This window comes from Serinus canaria, chromosome 1A (genome assembly GCF_022539315.1).
Source record: "Serinus canaria isolate serCan28SL12 chromosome 1A, serCan2020, whole genome shotgun sequence".
Taxonomy (NCBI): Eukaryota; Metazoa; Chordata; class Aves; order Passeriformes; family Fringillidae; genus Serinus; species Serinus canaria.
The window spans coordinates 54,816,016-54,836,635 of record NC_066314.1 but is presented as its reverse complement, the minus strand read 5'-3'; positions in this window follow the sequence as shown (position 1 = coordinate 54,836,635).

Sequence of the window (20,620 nt, the reverse complement as noted above, 5' to 3'; positions counted from 1 at the left end):
CCAAACACTCTACTTTGAAGAAGAGCTTCGGTCCCTCATTCTTTGTGTCCCATTTTGGCCTCTGACCTTCCATTCTAGAAAAGAACCCAAGCTAAAAATAAACCTCCCACCCTCCAGCTCAGGTTAGGGTGGTTACTTGCTCAGGAATGTAAGAGTACCTCTCCTGGGCCAGACCAAAGGTCTTCAACAACAGGCAGAATTACTTCCCTGTGAGGGAGCACAAGTTTGGAAAATTCTGCAATATTCTCCCAATGTCTGAGAGTCTGTGGCTCATAAGCATCCTTTACAGTTAACAACCTGCAACTGGGTTTCTCTTACACTCATCCTCCAACTGCCCTCTTTAAACTCTGTCCACTCCTGTCACACATACTTCCCTGAGCTGAGGAAATGCACCACTGAGCTGCACATTTAGCCTTTGCTTCTTCTGATTTTGTGTTTTTTTCTGTCCTTGATCCTTCTGCCATCAGCACCAGGAAGCCTTGATGGCCCTTCCCTCCTTCGAAACTTCTGAAGGGTGCAGAGGTAACTCTTTGGTGCAAACTCCAGAGTGACTGAAAGGTTTTGGGAGTGGTGCCACTTTTTACACTCTTTCCAGGCTCAAGAGGACACAATTTCCTGACTTGAAGGAGCTGCTAAAACACAAAATACTCAAAAACACCAGTACCAGGGAAGAATGACATGGAAGGGAAAACACTGACAACGGATTAAGGGCAAGATATTTGTAGGCAGCTGAAAATTTGAATTTGTTTTCGATTCGTTAAATACAACATACTTGAGAACTTCAAAAGAGGTCATTCTGCAACTGCCTGAGTTCCTGAGAGAGCAGATAAAGGCAGCCTCTCAAACTACACCTTTCTCCACTGCCTGAGGAAGTTTTTACCTCATTTGATAAAAATAGAAATAATTTTCATGAGTTACTGTCTTCTAAACAACAGTGAACTGTAAACCTCCAGAACTGATTGGAACATTTTCCAAATTCCCCTTGAAAAAAGAGAATGCAGTTTGTCTGTGTTAGAAAAAGAAATTATGTTAGGGAACACAGTGTATTAAGACAATTATTTTTAAAAATTTAGGCCCAAGACAAGCAAGAAAACAGCTCAGATTTTCCAGGAGATAAACTAAGCAGGAAAGACTATGTTTCTCAATGAACTTTTGAGCCCAGCTGCAATTCCAACTCAGTTACAAAGTGCATCCTTTGCAGAAACCAGAAAAAAAAGCTTTAATATTTGTACTGGTTTGTTTGTTTGTTTGTTTCCCACCAAGCTCCTTTTAGTTGATATAGTTGCCCACTCCACTTGTATATAAAAGCTTAACCAGTGGCTGTGACTAACACATCTAAAAACCTTCTCCCTTCCAAGCACACACTTTATTATCTCCTGGAATAGGTATAGCAAGTTGGGATGTGAAATGGTCCAGCAGGAGAGAAAAGGTGAATTCCTCAGGGTTCTTCTTGAGAGAAAGAGATCATGGCCAGAAGGACGCATTGAAATTGTGTTATCGCATTTCAGGTTCCTCCAGCCCTGGCAGGGAGTTAATGACATGTTGGCAGGCTCATCTAACCAGCAAGATCAATAGAGATAATTTGTTTGCAGATAGTGCACTCTTATCTCCACAATAAAGTGCACCAAAGAGATGGTTTTCCTGCAGGGAAGCACTCTCTTTGCTTTAGAAGAGGAGTGCCTGCAGAAAACCCTGCGGTCCCACCCTGTCTGTTTTCTCAGAGTCTGCAGGGGCTACTAAATCCATGTTCTGGGCTCATCAAAGCAAGCTGCTCTTGCAGAATGGCATCAGGTGTTGCATGAATAACCTGAATGATGCACTGATGGGGGGCCTGAAAGGAAATAAAGATAAAAAAGGCTACTGAGCTACAGGGTACTGTGGTTTCTACCCATCTACAGTTTTTATTTTTCTTTACTTTATTACCTTTAGCTTTTATTGCAGTCTCAGATGCTCCTTTTTTGCTCCTGTCCATCCCCTCTTTTTCACAGGCCCAGTCCCTTCCCCTGTTTTTTTCCACTTCCTTTCATCTAGAATATGAGATTCCCTGTCCCCTATTTTGTAGTCAGAGCTCCTCAAAAACCCTCAGACCTTGAGTATAACAACATGGAGCAAGACAGGAGTCTAAGCATCAAAGTTCACAATTCATGGCAATAAGCTTGTTTAAATTTAGTTATTTCTCTGTGCCTTTCTGATGGGAAAGGAAATAAGCTCTGCATGTGAAGTGTCTTAGTGAGGATACAAACCTCCCATAGTTTCAAATGCCTGTCTCTGTTAAAAGTACTTATGTGCTGCAATTGGTAAGCTTATTAAAAAAATAATAGATAGGAATAATTTTACATCAGCTAAAACCCACCAAGCTTTCTAAGTTTCTATTTCTCAAGTCCTTCCTAAGTACTTGCTGTCCTAGGAGAAATACCAAATGATCAGGGAAGGCACTGAGAGTTGGAAAACCTCCTGACCAGGATATCACAACCGCTCACCATATCCCACCCATGCCTCTATCTCAAATACTTAGTGACAAATACACACACACACACACACACACACACACACACACACACACACACACACACACACACACACACATACACATTTGTGAAGTATAGGCCTTTCCAGTGCTTTCCTTTTTTTAATTGACTTTTTTAATATCTATACCTTAAATCACATATGTGGCTATTGTGGTTGCTTTAGTGCTTTGATTTCTTTCTGGCTACATCTGAACCGAAAGCCATTAACCAACTAAAACTACAACTGTGCTGGAATTATGTTGCAAGATGTACAGGTAAGTAATACCTGGAAGTCCATATATCCTGTCCATGCAGATTATCTGTCCTTTTCCCATTTTTTGGGTTCTGTACTTGTACAGGTTTCCTTCTGCTTTGCTGTGCCTTGTTGAAGTTCTCTGTCTCTTGTGTTGCCATGACTGTTTCCTGTGATTGAGCATCTGTAACCCCTCTGAGTGGAAACACATGCAAGGAACAGGCACTGGGGATTTTACATTTCTGCTAGAGACATACTTCAAAAATTTTACCAAGGAAAAACAACTTGCCTATGAAAACTAAACAAGCATTATTCCCCCCCATCCTTTCAACATATAGCATAGAAACTACCGTATATATCTTAGTAAAAAGTTAAATTACCATAGAAAAATTTTAGGATCCTTCAGAAATAAAAGCAAATTTCTATCTGGCATTGCAGGCCCTATTTCCAGATATGTAGCAAGCTCTGGCTAATAGCAATATGATTTCAAAAAGTACATTCATGTCAGGCTCAATTCCTCCTTTATGGACAGGCATTATTTCTGGGAATTACCTGGAAAAGTAGGCATTTCTCATCTGATTATGGTTGAAAGGCCTGATTAAACAGCCATTTTGGGTAGAACAGTAGCCCTCTATAATAAGACATGGTAAATTATTAATATCATCCAAAGATTTCTGAGGAAATGGAAGAATTTTTTTCAATTCTCAGAACACAAGGACCTGCTGGATAGGAGCATGCTGCCATGGGGGGGCTACTTATTGCGAAATTGCCAGGAGCTGTGGTAGCACAGCACAGGCACTTTCATCCTCAGATGAGAAGGCAGTTAAGAATCTGAAAGCAGGGGAAGCCTGGAAGACATTTCCTGTCACAGGAATCCACATAGCATTCCTTAAATTTATTTTCATAAGAGGTGCTTGGATTTATTTTTGAAGAGTGAGACTGAAGAAAGCCCTGGGTGGAGGAGGGATGCTGTGCTGTGACTTCAGACTGGGCTCTCTTCTCAGCAGTGAAATAGCAGGCAGCTGGTTAGAAACTGGAAACTGATATAGACATTATGAGTCTGAAAAAGCTTTTGAGCTTCATTTTGCCTCCAAGTCTAATTGGATTTGTTCAAAATGTTCACAGCCATTGGAACTTATTTGCACCACTGCATGCAATCCAGTGATCAGTGTGGCTTCCACAGAGAAAAAGGGCTTTATCCTCCACCATCTACAAACTTCAGTGTTTCAGCCTGTGCTTAATTCCAGCATTCAGATCTTGTACTCTCTCACCAACTTCTTTCATCATGAGCTAAAGAGTCTCTGACACTTCCATAATCTTCAGAGGCATTAGCCATCATCACATTATTCCTTTCGATTTGCTTCTGAAGCACAAATTTTGAGAGTTCCCCTAGACAGCAGGCATTTCAGTCACCCAATGGGGAATGAATTAATGTATATACTATACCCCGGGACATGTATATCCAGCTCTAAAAATCAGAAATTCAGTCTTATTGTCACTTCAGTCCCAAAACAAGCCAATATTTGGGTCTGAAATTAATGGAGAAAAATGTGAATTGTTGGAAGTCTTCGAGCAGTCATGCAATGGAGAATCTCTGTCAAAAGAATTTCCACAGGGAAAAGAATGTAATTAAGGACCAAGGTAATAAACTGCCAAGAAATTTTAACAAGTTAGAGAAGCCTTATTTAAACCCTAAGTTCTCCCAGTGAGGTGAACAGAGAGCATCATCTGCCTCTGAGCTGCTGCAAAAGGAATTTTAAGTACAAAAATTAATATTCTGCATAAATACCTCTGTATTTTCTGCTGCCTCTCCATGTATATTATCCTACCATATTAAAAATAAATTATCAGCATTTGTAGAAGTCTCCTGTGCAGTTCTGGTTAGCACCCTGTCTATTGTTCAAAGAAATCCAAATTATTACAGGCAAAGTGGAATGTGTTCTCCTTTCCCCAGTGGCAAACACTGCTCTGAATTGATGCCTTTACTCTTGCAACAATAATTAAAATTAAGAAATCAGATCAGATACCCCTGGACAGTCACCCGGCCCAGAAGGCCCTACATCCCTTTGCTAAAGAAGAAAGAGGCTGAGGCTCTTTGTGGAAGGAGGTCACCCCATGAAAGGGTCCTGGTAGCAGAGCATGCTGTAATAAGAGATGTTTTTGTGGCTCCTTGATGGCTTTGCACAAAAATATAAATATCAGTTTTATCAGATACATTATGGAGTTTGAGCTGGCAGAGTCCTTTTTCTACAGCGCTGTAGAGTGCCATAATAAAGGAAATAGGGCAGTGGTTAAGTGTTGCCTGGGACTGTCCAGCAGTCATGTAGCTGAAGGAGCAGAAAGGAGCAAGAATTAACTGGTCTTTAGGAGAAAAATTTCTGGGAAAAAATCCCATTTGCTTTGTTTGTTTGCTGAACTGTATTCCATCAGGTCATAGTGACTCTGGATTTTAAGAGCTGCAGAGATCATGCCTGTGTGAAGAGGATGATTTTACAGGAAACAGAGAAATAAGCCTGAGCCCAGAATAGAAAAATGGGGTGTTTGTCTGGGGAAGGAACAGGACAGATTGAGCAGCATTCCACCCTAGAGAGTAATGAGACAAGTTCAAACCTACTTGGAGTGTGCAGCTCCCTACAATTGTTTAAGATCCGCTGAAGTTGAGGAAGGAATTTGAGCCCTTCAGTTCCTCATCTGCCCTCAGTCACTCCTTTCCCTATTATGCACATCTCGTCTTACTTTATAACTGGAACACTCACCCTAATTGTGTTATGTCTATGCTGCATTGTCTGGCCTCATATTGTCTGAAGCTTTGGCAAGCTTTAAAATTGCCTAATTACAAAGTTCTAGCTGAGATCCTGGGAATCATGAAGCATTTGGGAACGTGGGGGGGAAAAAAATATTGGTACTTCTTATTTGTCTCTCTGAAACAATTTAAAAGGCTTCCCCAAATATGCTAGAATAGAAGTTCTTCAAAGAGAATGGGATAAACCTTGTTTTTCAGTAAAAAATCCCCAGTGCAGGATTTTACACTGCCATCAGACAGGAATTCTTTGCATCTGCTGAAAGTGATGGGAACAGCGGCATAAAAAAGCAAGGGCTGGGGCTGGAGCAGATGGGGGAGCTCCGCTTGGATTCAGGAGGAGAAACTGTACCAGGAGGGAGCTGGATTTGCAGGAACAAGAGGAGGAATACTCTGAAAAGCAAAAGGAAAAGACAAGGAAAAGATGTGTGTGCCTGAAAGCAGTGGGATAAGTGCCAGGTGGAGACTAAAGACAATGGTAGGAACTGGGAAGCTGCTAGCTTGAAAACAGGGCCACAGGAGACAGGAGTTTTTAGGAAGACAATGCTCTGGAAAATGTGGGACTGGATGAAGGCTGGGAGTGTGGCAGCCAGGACCATGCAGAGAATGACACACAAAGCCCCCATGTAAAAATAGATGGGTTTGGGAAACAGAAATAGAATTGATGCTTTGCATGAAAGATGAAGTCAGGCCAAAATGCAGTTATAGAATTCATAAAAGATTTTGCCAACCCAACGGGTTATAAATCTGAGGCTGAAAAAAAGTCTTTCTACATACTCAAAAGTTTATTGTCAAATTAACCATGGAAACAGTTTCTGGAGCAGGAGTTCCTAAGTCTGCTGCTCAGTAAAGCCTCGCAACCATCTGAATTCTTTGTGGCTCACCATCTGAATAAAAAACATACTTTATCTGAAAATTAAATTATTTGCTAGATTATTTAGCATTGCCTCATGGATTAATAGCTTGAAAATCAAACCATTTTTAGAGGGCACAAGACTGAAAGAAAAGGTAGCAGCAGCAGGAGCTGGGCAGGAACTTCCTTATCTTGAGAGTTCTGCCAGATGTCCCTGTGGTCTGTAAACTCTGTCTTCTTTGTGTCCATTTTCACTGGACCTTCTTCTTCCCAAGCTTTGTCAGCCTCTGCTTCAAAGATCTCTGGGCTGAGATCGTTGAAGCATGTCCAGCCCTAAACCTTAACAAGGCAGTTCTACTCACAAATAATTTATTTTTTTACCGCCTGGGCATCACTTGCAGATTGCTGGCACTCTGTGTTTCACCAATTAAATTTCCACTCTTGTTGATTAGGCTTGAAAGTCTCAAAAAACAAAGAACATTCGTTCTTAAGATAATTTTACATGTTCAGCACTGTTAGAGGAAAGTGAAGATCTGGGACAAGACACATAGGGAAGGAAGATAAAAAGAGGACAATAGTTTGATTTGAGAGAGTGAGCTGATAGGAGAAAAATATGTACAAAAGACAGGGAATAAGGGATGAGGAAGGCTGAGTCTAGATGAGAGAGAGGCAGAAAAATATCAAAATAAGAGAGCGCATCTCCAGAGGATATAGTGGTCTGAATCTCCATGCTGATGCCAACAAACAAGACATTGTGAACTTCCATGTTTGGTAATGAAACATGTCAAATCTGGTTATTTATTCTCCTAGTTGCATTCCTTCAGTATATGGATAGTTTGCTGAAGATAACTGTACCAGTACAGGTTGAAAGTACTTGCAGAAAATCCAAAGTGGTTTTCTTAATTTTCCCCCTTAAAAATCTCCGCACATTTGGGTGTTTGGAGTAGTGTTATACCAAGAACAGTGTGCTCACAGCTCCACTCTGCTGGTAACAACAGCCTTGAGAGGGCTCTGCCTGGCAGAGAGGTTTGCCCTTAGGACATACTCAGTCTGTTTTCTTTCCATATGAGCGTTTTTATTGAAGTTCCCTGTGGTAGCAGCTCTCTGGCCACAGAGAGCAACACACAACTTCCCAGGCATTGTCCTGGAAAAGGCTGTGAGAAGATCAGAGAAAAGAATGATAAACAATTCTTATCTTTACTTGCTGCACCTGTTGTTGTGAACATGTGGAATGTGTTATTGCGATTTGCTCTACCAAAGTGTAGTTTCTGAATTGGCCAGTGGTGACGAGGTTTAGATTGAAGGACCAGTTGGGTCCACCTGTTTCGCGACTGTGTGCAGGGACAATGGGTTTCTTAATAAGCGTAGTGATAATAAAATGATTCATCAGCCTTCTGAGAATCATGGAGTCAATGCTAATTATCACCCGGCTGGGGGCCTGCGGCAACAGTTCCCTTCAGTGCCTACAGAAAACTCAGAACAACAAAGAAGAATCCACTACAGGCAAATAATTCCTTCTATACCATAGAAAATATTCATTAGGCTCTGGCACTGGGAAATTTGGTATTGCCCTGCAGTGCAGGTAGGAAATTATGAGCATGTAAAAAATTAATGCTGTTAGATGTATACATTATTCCAGGTCAAATGGGTGTGAAAGTTTACACCACTACTATTTTTTCATGATCCTACTGAATTTCTGAGTGCAGGACATGAGATGGGGATGAGCAGAACACCAGCAGAAGCATGACTGTAGCTGGAATTGTCTTTGCCTATTGGCCAGGGGAAGTCTGCAGGGAGCAGCAATAGCTTTTATTAGAATAACAGCCATGTTTTGGGGAAAATAAAAGTCTAGACAAAGCCGTAGAGACCCATTTGGCTTTTTATGTATGTTTGTCATGGCTGTAGATTTGTGATTTTCAGATAAGACATTAGGAATTGGGGTTGTTCAAGTCTGAGATTTTTCTTTCTTGCTGCCCTTTAAAGGTAATCACTAAAATTAGTGACTTATAGAAGAAATACCATGAATTCTGGAAATATCAGTTCACTAAGTGATAGATACATGTACAAGGATGATTATTCTTTACACAGTTTCCAGAAGTACAAAAAGTGGGAGCTTTAATTAGAGCTAATGTTTTTTAATGAGGAACAAACTGAAGATCACTGTCATTAGAAGCCATAAATTAATGGAAGCATCAATTTCCTAAATACAAAGGAAACCCTACCAGAACATCCTGGCTAGACAATACATGGACAATTTTTCTGACTGAATTTAAAACTCTCCTTGCTTGTATTCATAAATTAAACTGAAAGCCCAGGCTATTTCATTAAGAACATAATTGCTGATGTGAGGAGCCTGTGCAACTACTGACAGCACAAAAACATTGGGTGAAATCCTGTTTGGATTAAGTCAATCAGCTTACTCTACAACAAAAATATCCCAATCATTTGGGAAGACAAATGAAGGGGTAAATCTCATTGAGGGAGAAACATGGCTTCATGCACAAAAAACTTAGTCAAAATCCATAACAAGACCAAGAATTCAGGCTGATGTTCAGCACTTCAATTCTGCTTGCTATTCAATACCTTTGCCAGAGGAGTTCTAGTTCCAAATAAATTAACATGATATAGGTTTTGCCTGCAAAAGAAAATTGCAATGGTTTCAGTTAGAGTTTTTCTTTTAGATCAATTTGCTTCAGTAAACATCAAGCAAATCCCTATATGGACGCAGTTAAATTGATTTACAACTGGCTTATGTTGATCTAGCTTAATTCAAAGGGTGGAGTTTTATATGGCAGCTATACATAGTTTAAGTGGCTCTGCACAAGACTGAAATTGTTCATTTAAAGTGACTGAAAATGAGACTTCAGTAAAGCCACTTTTGCAACACTTTAAATAGCAGGTTAGCTTTTACTAAGTAAATACTCAGCGAAGAAGTTGACAGCCACTTTTCAGAAAAGAAGAGATTCAAATCAATTTGAGTTCAGTTTTAAAGAACGGACATTAGGCTTTCTATTTGTACAAAACCTCCAAGGATCGACTCAGGTGCTGACCTGAAAGTTTTATTTTTTTACTTATTATTGTACTATAAAACTGACCTTACTTTTAAAGGTATTGTATAAATTTAATCTGCCAAGAATCCTCTCTTTTTTTTTTTTCTTTTTTGACTAAATTTTTACATGTACTTTCAACATTCTCCCATTGCCACAATGGCTGTTTGCTCATACTTAGAAAAGATATATTAAGTATTCCAGCGATATTGATCATCTGAACCTGTGAAGGACTCATAAAACCCAGAAGTGCTGATCACCAGGATACTTTCTTACAGTGCACAGAAGAGGAAAAAAAAAAAAAAGAGATTTTGCTAAGATATTGAATAACTTGCCTTATAGGGATGTTCAGGTCATGCTTCGAGGTTCAGTGGTTCCAGAGGGACCAAGGTTCACCCTGAGCCTTCTCTGTGCTTAGTTTAATGTTCAGTGTGCCATCAGTGACAAATTTGATTTGTTTGGTGAAAGCAGAACCATGGTGACAATAATTTCTCTGTTTATTAGCTTTAATAATAGAAAGTTGTTGTCACCTCCCTGTCACAAACAGTGACGAAAAGACCACCAATCTGCAGTCATTCTATGGGTGAAAATGGTCTTAATTTTGATGGTGTTCTTCACAATTCCATTTGGGACTTTAGACATGAGGGGTAGGGGGTTTTATCTGGGAATCGGAATGTTCATGTTCTTAGGTAATATTGGAGTCCTTTTGGTGGCAATTTTAAGATGCCATATCATCTCATTTTTCTTGCTAAAAAAAAACCCCAAAAACGTTATAATGTAAAGTACATCAGGAGGCAAAACATTTTTATAGCCTCAGAGATAAGTCATCTTTCATAGTCATGATTAAATGATACGTGAAAAGGGCCTGACTTTTGAGGCAAAGCAATTTCCCCTTACAAAAGGGAAATTTTAACAAAGTGCTCTAGTGAGGCCCCTTCCAGCATGTTTGTGGAGAAGGCTCCTCATGTCATTACCAGTCCCCCGAGGTAAACTGCCTGGGCACTCAGGAGGCTGATGCAGAACATTTTTTAGCTGCCAGTCATGGCACGGTGCTATTGCTGCCCCTTCATGGATCTTGGATGACCTCAGGGGTGCTCAGCCTCTACATCCAAACAGAAAAAGAACAACATATTTGTTGTCTGCTCAACAGAAAATGTCTGTGAACAGAGAAGTGTTGCAAGTGTTGCATGGAGTCAGCCTAATACAGATAAGAAACTAAATGCTAGGTGAGAAAGTTACAGTGAAAAAACCTCTGACAGTATGTCAGACTTCTGTCAATCTTCTATGTAGTATAATGACGTAAGACTTAAACTCCAAAATAATAAAATGTAAATCCAGATTCAACTGAAGTTGATGATAAGATTCCCGCTAACCTAAACCAAACTGGAATTTCTCTCACGGTGTACTTGTCACTGTGCAATGTGCTGGTCACTATTATACTCTGCTGCAATCACCAGTAAAATTTGATTGAGCCTGGGATTATTTTGCTGCTATCCTTTTTACTTTCACTGGTTTCCAGAGGTGTGGTTCCACTTCCCAGAGCAGCACACATATTTAATCTCTTTCAGACTAAGGCAGAACAGATATGCTTGAAAATCAAAAGACACAACAAATTTCTGGCTTAAAACTATAGAATATTTTCCAGACTTTAGCTGAGAATAGTTTCAGGATGTGGCTGACTATAAACACAATAAAACCAAATAAAATAAAAGGGTAACTTTAGAGTAGCCATTTCAATCTGTGGCTAACAACCTGCTAGAGCTCTATAAAATATTTCTAAAAGCCTAGAAAAGGCAAAGAAATAAAGCATTTATATTGCCAGTCAAAGAAATTCACTCTGCCAACCCCTGCAGTGACCATAAGAGTTTTTGAGAATCCACAAATTCAAAGAAATTGAAAAATCAAATGTGTTAAAACAGTGATATTGCTAAACTTGATGATAAGGTGTTGTATGTGGACATAGAAAATGAGAATGAACAATATTTATGCAAAATACTACTTATAACAAAACCAACGAAAGACTGACAACCAATTTGACGAAGGTCTAGGATTTGGATGAGAAACTATTCATTCAAGGTACCTTCCTCAGGCTGAAATCCATGTACTTTTCATAGCCTGGAAACATGCACAAGAATGGATTCTTCGGAGTTACTAAGACTGGCTACTAAGGCTGCTTCCCTAAGAAAAATAAGCTTCTTTAATAATATTTTTTGAGGGCTTGTTTACCTTATCTTTTCACCAGTAGCTTTTGAGGGGTCCAAGTTCAGTCAAACTTGACCAATAATTAGGTTCCTACAAGTTTTTTAAGCATAGTGAGGAAAAAAGAACAAAAAAATATGAATCTCTTGGTGAGGGAGAGAAGCTGCAGTGTGACTTTTACTTAGCTTGATGACAGAGAATTAACGCAGAAAGCAAACCCACTAAGTGCCATTGTCTTCAGTCAGACCTCAAAACCACTGCAAGACACTAAGCCATACAAATGTAGTTTTTATTACCTCTAGCAGCCCCAGAATTATTTGTTCTGAGAATAGATATAACAACTAATTCCATTACTGATTAGAAGTTTTGCTGCTGTCTCAAGGGTATTCAGGACGTGAACCTTTCACACAGAGGGCAAACTCTGCAGGGCACACACTCCATTAAGAGCAGATGATGTAGCCTAGAATTCTTGATCTGTAATCAGGCTGGGGTGACAAGAGTACACATACTTGTGTTTTTAATGATTGTAAGACTTGTTGATTTACCCAAAGGTTGCAGGTTCCCCAATAGCTTTGGCTTTGATTGGGTTGCCAGGCTGAAAAATCTGTGATAATATTGGAAAAGCTAGGGTCCGTTCTGGGAAGCATGACTGCAGTGACTGAATAGGTGTTCACCCTGCTTCAGCCTCATGGGATGTCAAGATATATGTACACTTACTACAATAATATCTTAAAATCATAAAGGCAGTCAGCTCATCTCAAGTAGGAGTGATCGGTTTAAACATCTGAAATGATTGGCTGTTAACAGAATAAACTGGTCTTACTATAGAAATTTTAGACTGGGAATAATTTTTAAGCACCTGGAGTTAAATAATAAAAATGAAATTACTAAATTATTTTTGTTTGGGTTGGACTGTGGGATCTGAGGAGGTGAGCTAAGTTTTTTGAGCATTTCCCTGCTGGGCTGCAGAATTAGCTGCTGATCCAGAGGCATCCTGTGGCAGCAGAAGTGCCTGGTGGCACAGCTGATGCTGGGGCCCAGTGATGTTGCTTAGCAACTTCACAGGGATGGCTCTGACAATTAATTCTCTTGTGTGTTGGGTGTGTGCTGGGAACAGGGAAAAACACAGCAACCATCTCTCCAGAAGAGACCCCAGGAAAGCTGTGTGTGCCCATCTGCAGCAAGACTTCAGCCAAAGAAGCCCTTGTGCTGTAGCTGTTTTTTAACCAGAAGCTTTTTTGGATGTCCTCATTCTTTCCACACAAAATATAGCATAATTTCCAAGAGGATTAATCAATACCAAAATGTACACACCTGTTAGAGAACAAGAATACCTGCATGGGCATCACTTCAAAAAATGACCTTTTCCATTTATGTTCACACTTGAATCTGAAATTACTTCAAGTGCGGAAAACCCTCATTTAACCTAAGCCATTGGCCCAACCACAAAACCATTTTATTTTGCCCACCACATATTATTTTTGCTCTTCATCTGAAACCACACTAAGCTGTGCCTTAGTCTGAGTCAAGGTGTCTCAAGCCACTGAGAAAGAATGAAGAAAAGAATGAGTTCTTATCTTCAGGATGGTACAGGATTGCTCTAGAGCTGAGCCACAGTCATGGTCCTCTTCCTGGCTTCCCCCTCTCCCTTCTCAGGGAAAACCACCTGTGTCCCAGTCTGTTAAAAAAGACCCCAAAACAGTCACTTATCTTCTATAAGCAGGAAAACCAGCATTTCCTGTGTGCTTTGCAGTATGGTCTCTTAAGGATGCTGGAAGTCAGTATTTTGCAGGAAAATTGCAGCAAAGGGAAACTTGTAAGTAAATTTAAATTTTTGTAGTTTTAAGGAAAAAAAAATCTCTGAAGAACAACCTTTCTTCCTGTAATAATTAAAAGAAGCTACAGCTATCCCTTTCAATCAGGATGCAACAGTTTTAATACACTTTACACATTAACCATTTTAATACAGTTTACACATTAACCTGAAAAAAACCCAACCAGCTTATTTTGTAGCAGTCAAAAATAGTCTTTCTGCAATTCAAAATTCAGTCATTTACAATGTTACAGAGCTCTTGTCTTCTGATTTTCCAGTCAGCTCTTGCACAGGAATGATGCCTTATTATTGCGACTCCTTCTTTTGTCTGTTGAGTCATGTCATTAGAAAAATGATTTCTTGGTGGAAAAATTGCCCTAATGACAATGAATATAATTTTGAAAATTATTTCATTGCATGAAGGATTTGACATAGTTTATACACTGACTGATTTTTAACATGGCAGTGATTTATGATCTACCAAAGAAAACACCCAGCAAATGAAAATGTTCTGCAAAGCCTGTGCATTTGCATAATGAGTTTACATTTAATAAGGAGCTGAATATGCATAAGCACAGCCTGTTTCACAGGCTGAGCTGTGCCCACGTATGTCAGCTGTCATAGCTCTCCAGACATGCCATTTCCATGTCATCTATCCAGGGGTTCCATGGCTCCCAGGCCACGGACACTGCTGGAAAACAGCACAAAGCAGCACTGCCCAGCACCCCAGGAACACACTGGGAAGTCCTTTTACTTTGGAGTTTGGCAAGTACAGTAGCATCACTGCTGCTTTTATCATCATGTATAGGCAGAGAGAGAGAGGGAGAGAGGAGAAAATATACAGCCCTAAACTACAGTTGATCTGATTATAGGTATCGGGAAAGAACAATCTGACAGAGCAGCTATGAGGGCTGAGGTATAAGCTGGAAACATCCTGTCTGTCTGGAGCTTTCTACTACCAGGACTAGGCTGAGAGAATTCCCACAGCCTTCGTTTCCTGACTTCTGTACTGGTAATTTCCTTAGTAAACATAACTGGGTTTTTTTTTCATCGTCTTTGACAGTAAGATTTTGTCCTCTATCAGAAATAAATGGGCCAAAAATGTGCAATCTCTCTTGTGGAATTTTCAGCTGTTTAGGAAGAGTTGAGTGCCAAGAAGCAGATCCCTCGGTGGATGCACTCGGAATATTCATTTTCAGTTTCCAGGCTGAGGCATCAAAGATACAAACTCCCACCAGTTTTGGGCTGCAGATATTAGACCCAAGATATGTTGAAAAAGGTTGATTCTGAAGTTAGCTTTTCAAGCTGTTATTAATAGTCCTGTTTTCTAAAGTATTACTTGAAACAGACATGAAAACCTATGTCAATGCCACATATCCATCCTCCCACTCACACACTGTCTGTCGGGGTATGTTGTCTGGCTGAAAATTGAGTTAATTCCCAGGCTGAAGGAAGTTCATAAAACTTTCAGCAAAACTGGGCTGGATTTTATGAGTATGAAGCCACATTACAACTTGGGAATGAGATCAGGGCAAACCCAGTTTCACTGGAAATGCTGTTCATTCTTCTGTGTCTTGCTTTGAATTTATTAATTTCCTCAACTTCTACAATAAATATAAAGTGAGAACTTTCTTTAATTCAGTAGGAGAGCAGCACACCCATGAGATACTCCCCAGTTCCTCATAGCCCAATGGACACAGGTCTCAACTGAGATTTTCTCTCAGGCTGTTGATTTCAAGAAAAGTACTGCAGAGTTGTCTTCAACTCTGCTGGTCAGAGTAGGAGGCATGGTAATTGGGTTCTTACTAAGATGGAAAACTGAAGACCTCAAGCATTGATGGAATAAGGAGCTGAAAACCTGTTTTCTTTAAATGTGTTTGGTGGAAGGGAGAAAAAGGATGTTTTTCCAGGATTATACAACACCACATGGAATTGCAGGAAGGACAACCAGGCACATGCCATTTAAAATCTGTTGTGAAATGATTGTTTCAGTCACTCTGAGATTGTAGTGCAGACCAAGCAGGAGGGGGATGCATCACCACAAAACCTAACAAAGGATCACGGTAAGGGAAGAGCAAGCTCTTTTTCTAGGCTTCTCAAACAGTAAAAATACTCAGGACTGCAGTTAGGACACATGCAAAATATTTACTCTCCCAGCAAATGATGCCCTTTGGGTGTGAAATGCAGTGAATTAGTAAGAGAAGGAAGAGCTCCTACTGTCTCTTCTTGTGCATAATGTCACTCCTCCATGAAAGAGAGAGTGTGGTTTGCACAGCCATTAGTTTGGCAGACTTCTCACACAGAAAATCCTGCTGTAGTGCCTGCAGGAGAGAATCTTTTTTATTGTTTTCAATACCTACCAGGCCCAATTCCTGCAAAATAAACCCAGGAATCAATAGGGTCTGTGAAGCAGCTTTCACCTCTGACTGCATCTTACTGTGTGTCAGGGGCTCTCAAACTGTGGTGTACGAACCATCCAAGTGCTGTGCCTATGTGAAGTTGCAGCTGTGGTAGCTGCAATTGAATCCCAGTTCATTTAACAGCACAAAATGAAAAGCATGAAGTGCTCAGGCAGCTTGGTGAGGCTGCACATCCCTGCAAGAGGTGTCCTGGAAAGAGCAGGGTATGCCATGAATCAGGGCTGGGGTGGCTCTCAGCTCCATGTTATGCCCAAACACAGACCTCAGGGTGGAAAGGTTTCCTTTGCTCAGCTGCTGCCACTGTTGGCAGGGGTACCTGACACTGCCAGAGATGACAAAATCCAGTAAAAGAAAGTTTGGTCAGGATTACTTCTGACCACAGATACAAAATGGAGGCAGCCAGGAAGAGTGGAAAACTAATGACAAGTCGTAAAGAATTTCCACTAAGCACCATCATCTCGTACATCACACATTAATGCAGTGTTTAAAATTTTATTTCTTTAAGTCGGGAATAGAAAAATTAAATTACATATTATTAATAAATTAGCTTGCAGAGAGGTTTCCAAAAAAAGGTGAACAGTTTCCAGAGGAGATATGAAGAAGTTGAGATGCCAATGCTAAACAAGGAGGAAAGTATTTGGGACTCTTTCAAAGGCTTTCTGGACACTCAGGATTTATTGCTGGGATGGCAGCTGTCAAAGCTGGTGAGAGAATAAAACTGTGGATAAAGCTGGCTTTGCTGCACAGAACTGGTCAATGATCACCCCCAGTGTGTGTTGGGCAGAGACGTGGCTTATCTGGTAACTTTTAGGTGAAAGAGCATTCTCTGGTATTCATTGATGTAAAGACAATTAAACCTCATAAAAAACCACAGAAAGCACAAGTTGCTATTACAGCCATGGAGACCTGTAATTGTTCCACCAGCACAAAAATGCTAAAACAGCTCTAAACCTTTAGTCACATAACCCAAAACAAATCTAAAGAAATTTATGTTACTGCACATCACCTGGGCACCATGATAATTCACAGCTTTTTTTTACTTGTGCTGAGAGCTTAATTTCTTAAAGCTCATTTTACTTCTTGGATGGATTAAAATGTTCACAAATACAGATGCAAATAGAAGTTTGCAAAGCTGTGGTAATTGTAGCTCATAAAGCAATATCCCACTTTTCTTACCTGTCAGGGCTGGGTGAGATGCCAGTGGTGCCAAAGAAAGAAGATTGTTTTTGCAACTTTTCCCCTGTAGGGACAGGGCCTTGCAGTGAGGTACACCCAGTCAAAGTCAAACCTCCTGCTTTACTGCAGTAATATACAATTGCTGAGTTAAAACAGAAAAGAGCATTTACCCAGGATCTTGAGAAAGATTATTTTAATATAGAACAAAGTACTGTTAAAGCAATTAAATAACTGGTAAAATGTCCCAAGATTCAGCAGGATTTCAGCATCTGCTGAAAATCTATCAATACTACTTTTCCTACCATGCCTAAATATTACTTTCCCCCCCAGAACTGTGTTCAGTCTGCCTACCACAGAAAAAGTTTATTCTGGATCACTGCTGCCCAAGTTCCTTCACACCCTGCCACACATACTGAACTCTGGTCCAGCTCAGAGATGGCTCTTCTTGAGCAGGAATGGAGGAGAAGAATAAAAGTGTGTGGCAGAGGTTTGGGAGAAAAGGGAAGCTTCTCTGTAAATCATTACATGGGAAATATAAAAATTATTTCAAAGTGGCAAACCAAGAATCCAACTCACTCAGTGTCAAAATCCTGAAAAAAGGCAATATACAGTTTGAATGCAACAAAAATATACGTTGATTTTGTGCTAGAAAGGCCTTAACTCACTTATTAGTCTTAAAAGCTTCTGATACTGAACTGGATTTCCTTTAGTCTATGGGATACACGTGCTTTCATACAAGCTACATAATGGAAAATATTTGTGGATATTTTTCAGTATATATTGTGTGACACTTCAATTTTTTTCCCCTAATTATTGCATATTTGAGTGAGATAACAAGAGACAGCAACAGGACCTGCATGTAGGACATTCATTCCAGCTGAGTCTTAACAGATTCCCAAGCATAGGAGCCAGAAAGGATGCTCTTTTCTTTTCCTTTCTTCCTTTCTTTCTTCCTTCCTTTCTTCCTTCCTTTCCTTCCTTCCTTTCCTTCCGCCACTTCCTTCCTTCCGCCACTTCCCTCCCTCCTATTTTTAGCAGAGGCATCTTGCTGAGGGTTAATTAATAACTGAACGTAGGTAAATCAGATATTTCCAAGGAGGTGAGAAGAGAGGTGATCTACCCACAGGTGGATTTGGTACCCATGTTCAATTCATACAGAGACACAGCTTCTACAGATGATCTGAGATTACCAGCATCCTTCTAATTAAATTTCAAAAGCTTTGAAAGGCTACTGCTGCTTAAAAGATTCGCTTCCTAACCCTGGATGTTTGCTCTGCTTAACTGTCTCCTCTATCATACATTTTTAGCAAATTCCACTACTAATGATGGGATTAATATTAAGCCATTTCACTATAAATAGGTTGGATATTCTGCCACTATCTTGTATTAATGCATTTGGCAAGCACATCTCTGCCCTTATCCTTCTTTTCAAAGGAAATTTAGAATGACAGAAACAAAATGTCTTCAAGGTAAACCTGTCAGGTAGGACTGGGTGCCTTTTATAAGAAGGGAAACTAAGCACACTTTCCAGAAAACACATGAATTTGACAAAGCTACAGGGGTTTTCCATTTTCTTGCTTTCCCCCCACTTTCCAGTAACTTCAGCAGTTGCTTTAATTCTCAGAACTCAGTAAAAGGGCAAAGTATCACATATTTTTGGCTTATCAAACCCAGTGAGTTTGGTTTTTGAAGGTATTGGCTGTTGGCCACTGCTCCATCTGAGATCCCAGTGACCTTGTGACACTTGTGGATGTGTTCCCACCTCTCAGCCTGCCACTGCACATGCAGCAGAACTCCTTCTGGACCAAAGCAGTCTGAACCTAATTCCTGTTTTGCTTTCTGTAAAGTGGTTAGGGAATTGGGCAGCAATGAAATGAGAGAAGGAAAAGACTTATGGAATCATCTACCCCTTTGCCATACAGCCAGTGAAAGGCAGTCTCCAGCATTCTGCTCGGCCTGGAGGCATCTGGAATGGGATCCTGCATTACATGAGAGAGCAGATGAAGACGCTAAAGAGATAAAACCTGATTCTTCTAAGGGAGAAACACCCTCTGAGGAGAGATCAGGGACAGGATGGTTGCCGTGATTCACCTTTTGATAATGATTCAAAAGCAGCATTTGGGGAGCTGTTATGGACTGTGTTATTGGCCACATAAATCAGCAAGGGTTCCTAGAAGAGTTGAGGGCCTGACCTATTGCAGCAGACATTACACTGTCTGAACAGGGGCACAGGAGTTAAGGGACATTACTTCTAGCTCCTGCTTAGCTTTGAAGTGAACTGTGACAGGAAAGAAGGAGAAAAGAAAAAAAAAAGTGAGAGAAGAAAAAAAGATTGATTCTACTTTTGGCAAATATTTGGCCACCAGGATCTACTCACCTGTCATTTGTCTTGCCTTGAGAATTGGCCTTTGCAGAATGAAACAAACAAACACTGCTACATTGTGTGGCATTTTGCAGTGACACATAAGCCTCACTGAGGATAACAGACATTTATAGAGCAAGTCATATGACTTTAAAATTATCCACCTTTGCTTTCTCATTGTTTAATGTACTAGTTTGCATTTGTTGTTTGAAATGCACACAGAGAGGCTGTGCTGCTGATAGCTATGTGAAAAGCCTGCTGTGTGTTAAGACTCATTATTTGTGTGTGTTCTAGCATCCCCTCTGGAGGACAGGTTTTCATATGGACAATTAAAAGCAGACTGTCTTCCTCCCCTATTCTTTAGGAGGTGCAGAGAATGGCTGCACCCACACAGATTCCCCAAAAGGTGCAACTAATTCCCAGAAGAACCGTATACATGACAGTGCAATCTTCCACTGCATGGGGTATGCTGGAAATAGAAAATACAAACTGCTCTGATTATACTCACCTTGCTCCTGTTCCCTTGAGGGCTCACTGCCAGTTGCCAAAAGTTGGTATAATGCTGCAGCATCAAATAAAGCTGCTATGTGGACAGACAAAATTCAGGGACATGTAGGCAGCCCACTCACACCGAACTCCTTGACAGCTCATCCTTCACATTTCCTGCCACCCACTTACACACAACACTCCCTGCCTTGCCAGCACAAACATAGTGAGACAGGGAATTGGGCTTTAGTTGCCAGAAGTCTTATCCTGTGGTACTTTCTGGGAGATAACAACTTCACAGCCAACACCTGTGAAACACAGTGAGGATTGGTCACCACAAAGAGAGAAAAATTCCTGCATTCTGTTGGAGTAATTCAATTATTGGTGAATTTTCAGCTAAAGTTCATTATTCTTTAGGAAGAGTGAATATAGAAAATTAATGTCTGTATTCTCATCTTCACTCTCCCATGTCTTGTCTTGCTTCAGTAGCACAAAACAAATAAATGGATAATTTGATTTCCTAGCTGACAACATGCAAAAGAAAAACTCCAGGAATAGAGAGTTATTTATGCCTGAATGTAGGGCTCACATTCAAATTTATGTAGTTGAATAACCATTCTGACTATCAGGGTTATTATCACATCAAGATTTTTAAAGGCAGCTGATCCAAATAGCTTCTACAGGGATGTCACTAAATCCCAGCT